Here is a 9,015-nt window from a genome sequence, read left to right as displayed (position 1 = left end):
TCTAATGGTTTTCAAATTCCACACAGAACATACTCAGACATATTCTCAAATTCAATCCACAATTCACACCAAATCACATCAATTCATTTTTCCACAAAATCCACACAAACACATCTCAAAATTTATAAATATTAATTATGAACACGTCAAACACGACAACCACAAAATTATCACAACCCACCACTCAAACACATCAAATTTCATTTCCTCAAAATCACACATAAATGAGTTAAATTCATTTTCCACGAAACACTCATCAATATCACCAAAACCCAACTCTAAAATTTTATCCATAAAAGCATTAAATTAATTTTCCCCAAATCAACACTTCAACCCTAACAAATTTCTTTTCCACACAACCACAGATAAGTCCCTAAATGAAAACTAAAAGTTTGGAAGGATCTCTTACCTTAACGTTAACTTTAACGAGCGATTACGGTACCGCGAATAATTCTGATAAAATCTCCGCTCGCGACATCGCATCCAAAGTTGGTTCACTAGCACCGTAGCATGGAGGTGAGCAACTTTCCCTTTTATCCAAACCCAAACGAATATCTAACAACTCTTACACACATCACTTCACTCACATCTCAAACTATTTTGATAAAAATATCTACGCTCGTCGCAACTCAAATGACAAATAAATTTTCAACAACGAGTGATATTTTTAACTAAACTGTTCGATATTAAATTCTTCGCAACGTAAATAAATTATTTTCCGACAAATAATTTTAACCCAATTTCCAAAAATATATTTTTGGAATTTAACCCACTAAATACCAAAAACTAGGCTAAAAGTCTAAGAAATTCCACACAAAATACCCTAAAATTGTATAATTTAGGATTTAAAATTAAGGGTCTTACACAGACGACATGAAGTATATACCATATGCAAGTGCCATAGGGAGTATCATGTATGCTATGGTCTGCTCGAGGCCAGACATTACTCAGGTTGTAAGTGTCACGAGTAGATTTATGGGAAACCTAGGGATGAGTCATTGGTAAGCTGTCAAATGGATTCTAAGGTACCTAAAGGGAACTCAAAGCATGTGTTTGGAATACAACAAAAGCTCGGAAACATCAAGAACAGTCCAAGGATTTGTAGACTCTGATTTTACTGGAGATTTAGATAGAAGAAGGTCTATTACAAGATATGTGTTCACATTGTTTAACAACACAATCAGTTGGAAAGCTAATCTTCAACACATAGTGGCATTATCAACAACAGAAGCAGAATATGTTGCTCTTGCTGAAGTAGTGAAAGAAGGAATTTGGCTAAAAGGATTAATCGCAGAACTTGGAGTCAAGCAAGAATATGTGTGCATAAATTGTGACAACCAAAGTGCCATTCACTTGAGTAAAAATCAAATATATCATGAAAGGACCAAACATATAGACATCATACTTCACTTCATTAGAGATGTCATTGAAAAGGGTGAGATACATGTGGCAAAGGTGCACATTAGTGATAATCCTGCAGACATGTTTACAAACACTGTCACACTTAGCAAATTCAAACACTGTTTGGATATGCTGCAAATCAAGTCCAGAAATTGAGATCAAGGACTACGAGGATCTGATTTGAAGAATCACAAGCTAAAGCTTCTCATTTGGTACCAAGGTGGAGAATTATTAAAAGTGGTACTCAATTAAGAAGCCAAACTATTTTTGGGTAGTTAAATTAGTTAGTTGTAACTACTTGTAACTAGGGTTGTGCAAAAAATACGGTTATGAGGCATAAATCCAAAACCGAATCCAAATCCATTTTAAATATCTGGTTAAAATAATATGGTTATAATCCGGTTTATTTATTAACTGGTTGGATATCCACTTATATTTTATATTTGAATTTGGTTTTTATCCGGTTTTTAACTACGGAACTCCCAAAAATCCAAATCACCAAAACTCTAAAACGATTCTGAATTTTCCATCACTCCACCGACCTTCCACCTTTCGACAACATTTTCTGATAATTTATTACTTACTTCATTGAGATTTTACTAACTTCATTTAATCAATTGTTTATTACCAAACTCCAAGACCCTTTTAAATTTTTTTTGTTAAGCCCTAATATTGGACCCCCTATTAAAATAGGCTCATAGGCCCCAATATTTTGTTAATTTTGAAAAAAAATTCTTGAAATTTATTTTTTTCGAAAATAATAAAAAAAAAACTTTTTTTTTCTCAGAAAAAATTAAAATCAAATTATTTCTCAAAAAAATTTATGAGAAAAGTATCTCAATAAAATCGAAAATATTCAAAATTTTTTATCGGAAAATTTTAAAAAAAAATTGAAAAAAATTAATTCTAAAAAATAAAATAAAAAAAAATTGTTAAAAATTTTTTCAAAAAAATATCGAATTTTTTTTAAAAAAGTGGGCCCGTTGGCCCACAAAATTTTATTGGCTTTTTAGTATTGGGGGCTTTGTTTTTTGGTGATTTTTAATTATAAAATTTTTTGACCCCTCCAACATGTGATTTGGGGCCAATAGTTAGTGAGTTTGTTAAATTGACAGCTCTACTTATACTAACCAACCATACTGTATGATAACTAGTTATTGAATTAAGATATTTAATATTTATTGAGGAAAAGTAAAATATGATAGACTAAATATTTTAAATATAATTTCTTAAATTACTGATTTTTAAATGATGAATTTTTTCAAAATGTTAATTAGTATGTTAGGTTGGAAATGATATTGAGATTTATATATTGCTCAAACTTAACTTAATTATAAATGCTCAAGATAAAAATTAATATATTAAATGCATTAGATATTTTAAATTTACTAAATCTTCCGGTGGTGATGTCCATCTCAGTGTTGGAAACAAACTTTCAAGTGTTTGTATTTTCTACAGTTTTATTATGGTACAGTAATTGTTAAATTTGATCGAAGAAACTTTCAAGTGTTTGTATTTTCTACGGTTTTAATAATAAGCAATTTATTGAAGTAGTATGAATCAAAATCGGTGGTCTTAATGAAGCTAGTAATTAATCAATTTTAATTACTAGTTATTATAAGCAATTGAACATGTTCAATTTTAATCACAAGAGAAAACAATTGTATGGTTGATGTATGTTTTTTTATTGAGCTTTCATTTTGTAAAAAAATCGATTTTAAATATGAATAATCGTTTTTTTAAATAACTGATTTTTAAACTATGAATAAGTGATTTTTAAAAAACGTAAATATTAAAAAATAGGCTAAATATCACATGTGGTCCCTTAACTTAATTTCAGTTAACGTTTTAGTCCTTTATCTTTTTTTTCTTCCCGATTTAGTCCTTTATTCCTAACAATATCAAATAAAGTATGAAAATATGAGTTTATTTGAAGATTTGCGTTACGAATTTGATGAAATTTGTATTATATTGAAGAATATAATTATATTTATGAGTTTTGTTTGAATTTTTTTTTTGAATTTTTGTATAAAAAAGGATAACATTGTTGACATTTAAAAACATAAAATATCAAACTGTCACTTAAAATAAAAATAAAGGACCAAGTTGGGAAAAAAAAAGATAAATGACTAAAACGTTACCTGAAATTAAGTTAAGGGACCACAGATGTAATTTAGCCTAAAAAATAATCAAATTTTAACCGATTTTGAGAAAAAATCGATTTTAAAATTGAATTTTTCAAAACCGGTTGCTTAATTAGATACCGATTATTTAACCATAACCAATTTTACAATTGGTTTTATAACCGGTTTAAACCAAATAATGGATTTGGTAATAAATCTGAATCCATATATTGGTTTTAAAATAGATATGGTTTTTTAAAAAAACCAATCATGCAGAGCCCTACTAGTAACTACTTTAGTTAGTTAGTTTGTTACTTCAAAACTGTAAACTAACTATATATAAGCAAAAGCAGCAAAAACAAGGGAGAAAGATTCATAATAGAATGCAAAAAGGCTGCAGTTTTACAAAACTGTGAAAAATGGCGGCAACAAGTGCATAAACATTTGCAATCGTTTTCATCTCATCATAAGTGATAATTCTAGTCGGATCCAGTCCTCCAGACGTAGGAGTTAATCTCTGAATTGGGTTAACAAGAGTGTGTTTATTTTAGCATTACAAGTTTTAAATTCTGCTTAAAACTAATCATTAACCGTTTCAGTTTGAAAACAGAGAACGTTTTAGACATTCGGCTAGACATTCTGCTGATCAATCTCGGTTTTCTGTTTCAATCGTTTTGCGTTTTTCTGGACAAAACCAAGAACAATTTTGGTGTAATTACTCATTGATCTCCGTTTTTCACAACACAATTATTTAACATTCTTATTTATCGTATTTATTTTATTTTAAATTAATTTGTTAAACACTTTATTTTTATTGATTGTATATTTATAAGTGTTTATTTATTGAATTTTTTAAGTTTTCAATCGACTTTCTTTTGTAGAATAGTTTGTTCTGTAAAAATAATTTATTAGAAAATTTATGGTATTACGATTATCTTAACCAAGAATCGGCTCAACTCAGCCTCAAAAAAATTCATGAAAGGAAAAAAACAGGGTTGAGCAGAAGTTTAATTTGGTGTAAAATTTTAGATTTCTGCAAGAAGAAAAGGTGCATAAAAAAATAAAGGGAATGTAATACATATAAGGGTCTTAGAAATAACGTCTTTTTACATGAGTATACGTTTGTTTTTTGTTGTTCTTCAGTCGATGAAAATAGCTTAAGTACTGTTGTACCTTGACGTCTTCCTCCATATATAGTAAATGTATTTCATCTTCGTTGTCCTGTTTTCGTATACCAAGTCAATCTGGATAGGCTCTTTGTATAAAAGAAAATCATAATCAGCAAAGGGTGGAAAATAATAAAAGAAGGAATATCGGTAGAAGAGAACATCGTGATCGTTGTAATTCTTGGACCAAAACCACTGAATAAGTACAAACAAAGAACTTGAAGAACCGATAAAGGAAGAACGCATTGGGCTCTGGATTCATGACAGGTCCATGTTTTATGGTATTAACAGCCGAAAATTTTGAATAAAAAGAGTTGATTTTCGAAAAATAAATTTCCAACTAAGGGATAGGGACATCAATGCATCATAGGCTACTGGAGACTTAGATCCAGTGATGGGCAAACCAAGAAAAAAAAAAGTGTTAATGCTTACAAACTTGTAGCTGAGAAAACCAAAGAAAGGCTTCTCTAGCGAGCATGATCATATTTTAGATGCCTCATTTCTTTCAAATTTGGCCTTTGGCAGTTTCGATTCAACTTAGCCATGCAAGATAACCATTTGTTTGGTGGGGGAAATTTCTAAAATCAGCTTAACTAGCTTAAGAAGAAAACCAATAATCAGCCGAGCACAAGATGGTACCAAGAAACAAAACTCCATCGTGTTTGGTATTGGAATTCGTGGATAAAATTCCAAATATTGTATTTTATTATGTGTCTTACTTATTCAAGTTCAAGTTCAAAGGGGTGTGATTAGAGTAGTAAGTGAGAGATAGACTATTTTGAAGAAAAAGACAATCACTAAAAAAGAAAAGAGAATAATAAACTCTATTTTCGATTTTGTCAAATCAATCTCAAAGAAATACTGATTATGCATTTGTTAACCGTTGGATCGGGCTGATTTATGGACAGCAGGTTCGCAATACAAAATTTTCAAATTCAAATATTACATTAAATTAAAAAAATGTTATCCAAACATATCTAATTGATGAAGTAAATATTACAAAATATAAAATTAATTATATGTCTATTTTTTTTTAGCATGTTATAGGTACAAAGTTTTTATCGATATTTAAAGGTGAATAATCTCTATCAGAAACTACGTGGGCACACAAGGTGGATTCTCCTCATCCAATCAAATTTTCTTGTTATGCAGAAGTCAGAGATTGAACTCCTTGACCAATTACTTAAGAGGTCGAAGTCCTTTATCAATTGGGCTAATTTATTGTTAATAATTATATTTCTTTTTTAGTTTTCCATAGGTTCCATCCACGAGAGATATACCTATTCGAGGTGTCGGACACTAAACGTAATTTTCTAGTAAAAATTGTAACTCATGTTCCCTTTACTTCTAGTTAGCTCTTGCCGTTAGACTTAACCTCTCGTTGTTTTTACTTGATTCAAATATAAAAGAATTTATTAATTAAAATAAAAAAAATTTCATTAACAATAATCTAAATAGAAAATAAATGATTTCATTTTAATTTCAATGGTATAATTGTTAATAGTTAAATTTTGAAAATATCTAATATAATTATTTAAATAATAGTCATATTTAACAATCAATATAATATAGTAAAAAGTATATAAATATATATACTTTTTTTCAATGGTCCACACAATTTAAAAAAGTATATATATATATATATATATAGTTAACAACAAATTTTGAATATAGCCTTAATTCGAGCTCATATACATGTATTAAAATGGTCACTTATTCGAGAAAAATAGTACAATATTATTTTATTTATTAATTAGTTAAAATTAATACTTTTTATATCTTCTAAATAAAAATAATATAATATACACCAATTGGTTTAATTATTTTTTTACGAGAAATAATTATTTTTTTATATTATCAACATAAAAACAAGACAATTATAATACATTAACTCCTATTTTTCACACTTTAGTTTTTTCATGTTATTTTTTTGAAAATAAATCGTTAAAGAAGTTGTTGAATTGTATAACTTATACAAGTGATTAAGGTTTGTCATTAATAAATTAGTTAAAATTTATCTTTTATATCTTCTAAATAAAAATAAGAATAATCATAATATACTAATTATATATTTAATTAAAAAATGGTACACATGATGGTTAAACTAAGAACACTTAAAATACACAAATTATAATTTTTGATTCTATAATAAAAATGAGAACAATTATAATGATGAAACTATAATTTTTTCACATTTTAATATTTTCACATTTTTTTTGTAAATTAATCCGAAAGAAGTTGTGGGAACATATAATTAATACACAAGATAAATATTTATCGCCAAATAATTGTCATTATAGTGAGAATTAATATATTTTTTAAATATCATCGGCATAAAAATGAATATAGTTTACAATGAGTTATTCGGAATTGTTTGAATTGAATAATTTTGCACGAGTAGATGGATGTGTAATGAATGTCATACTTGATTGATTAAATTTGTGCATTTTTCCTACGATCAAATAATAGGCTATTTGGTGCTCAGTTATAGGTTATTTTGTATTTTTAAAATGGACAATCACCAAATACATCATAAGTTGTGTTTTTATGATGCTATATTTAGTTTGATTGTAAATCATAGAAAACTGCACGATTATTATTATTATGATTAACACTATTTATCATTAGAAATTATTTGACTTTAGTTTATTTAAAATTTTATGATTTTAATCATAAATTAAATTTTCACATTTCGGTTATAGTTCACATTCCAATAATTTTTTGGATAAAATTATCCCCCTCCATTTGAATATAAGAATGATAAAATACTATAATATATATTTAGGTACATAGAGATTTATGTATGTATAATCATCTAATACACTATACATATAGCATTACGATAATTAACACATATATAGTTAAAAATATATACTTATGATGTATCTCATACAAGTCAAACAATTTTAAAAAATATTTAAAAAATTGAATAAATTTATTTAAACGATAATATATCACTTACTTGACACGGACTACATACTAGTTCTTATATATTAGAGAGAAAACATTTTTACATTACTAGAATTTAAAATAACATTTTTTTAATCGTACATCTATAGTTATATTCCAATACAATAGAATTAAATAATTATCTAAAAAATTTCAACAAATACTTCCATAATAAATTATGATTAGTTCTATATATGAAAGTACACCGGCAAGTGTGATTCAATTTTATTTTAGTTTTATCATTTTTATTGTATTGTTGAGTATTTGTAAATTATATGAAAGCGCATGAATTTTATAGCGCTTTCACAAAAAGCGCTTTAAAAGTCATGTAACATAAGGTAGGAGTGCTGCATTTTACAACGCTTGTATTTAAAGCGCTCAAAAAGCGTTGTAAAAGGGTTGTAAGTATTATGTGCAAGCGCTATGTGACCTTATATGACCCTACAACGTTTTTTCTACGGCGCTTGTCAAAAAAGCAAAATCGCTGTTGTGTCCTCCGTTATTTTTAAAAAATTCTACAACAGCATTTGTATTTAATAAACCCTGTAAAAGACGCGCTATAAAATGTCATTTTTAGCGTAGTGATTTATCAAACTTTGTTGGTTGAGTTCAGCAAGAGACAAACTAATACAGCAGTTCGTGTGTTAGTTAGAGTAGTTGCATGTAGGGATGGGAATAGGCTAGACCGTCCGACAGGGGCCTATGGCCTGGCCTGGTCTGACCTGTTTAATAAAAAGGTCAGACTCAGGCTGTTTTTAAAGCCTATTTATGTAAATAGGCCAGACTCAGGCTTGTAAAAAAGCCTATTAGGTCTGACAGGTCGGCCTATATATATTTTATATGTATTCCATTCTATATTTTTTCTTCTTCTAATTTCCATTGCACTCACTCCAACAAACATATATGAAAACAACATATTTTTTTTATAAAAACCGATATTATTTATTTGTTACTTTATATTTTATAAAAACCAATACTATTTATTTGTTATCTTTATATATATTATTAGTATACAAATTTAGAAACTCTAATTGTTTATTATTACTGAATATGAGTTTGTTTGAGAGGTAATATTCCGAGTTGTTTGAGAGGATTTGTTTAGAGGTAATATTCTGAGTTGTTTGAGAGATAATAATAGGTGTGTTTGTTTCAATAAAAAATTTATTCTTTTAAACCAAAAACTATTTTTTAGGGTTTAAAAGTTATTTGTTTCATATTTTTAAAAAATTATTTTGTTAGAAAAATCACTTTTTTATTTAATATATATATACATATACACATTAGTATTGGTATATGGAAAATCATATAAATCGATATGTGTAGAGCATCATGTAGCTATAGATAATTGTTTATTTATTACCTTTATATATATATAT

The sequence above is a fragment of the Cicer arietinum genome, chromosome 6 (assembly GCF_000331145.2).
Source record: "Cicer arietinum cultivar CDC Frontier isolate Library 1 chromosome 6, Cicar.CDCFrontier_v2.0, whole genome shotgun sequence".
Classification (NCBI taxonomy): domain Eukaryota; kingdom Viridiplantae; phylum Streptophyta; class Magnoliopsida; order Fabales; family Fabaceae; genus Cicer; species Cicer arietinum.
The sequence above is the reverse complement of the archived record's forward strand: the minus strand, read 5'-3'. Positions refer to the sequence as shown.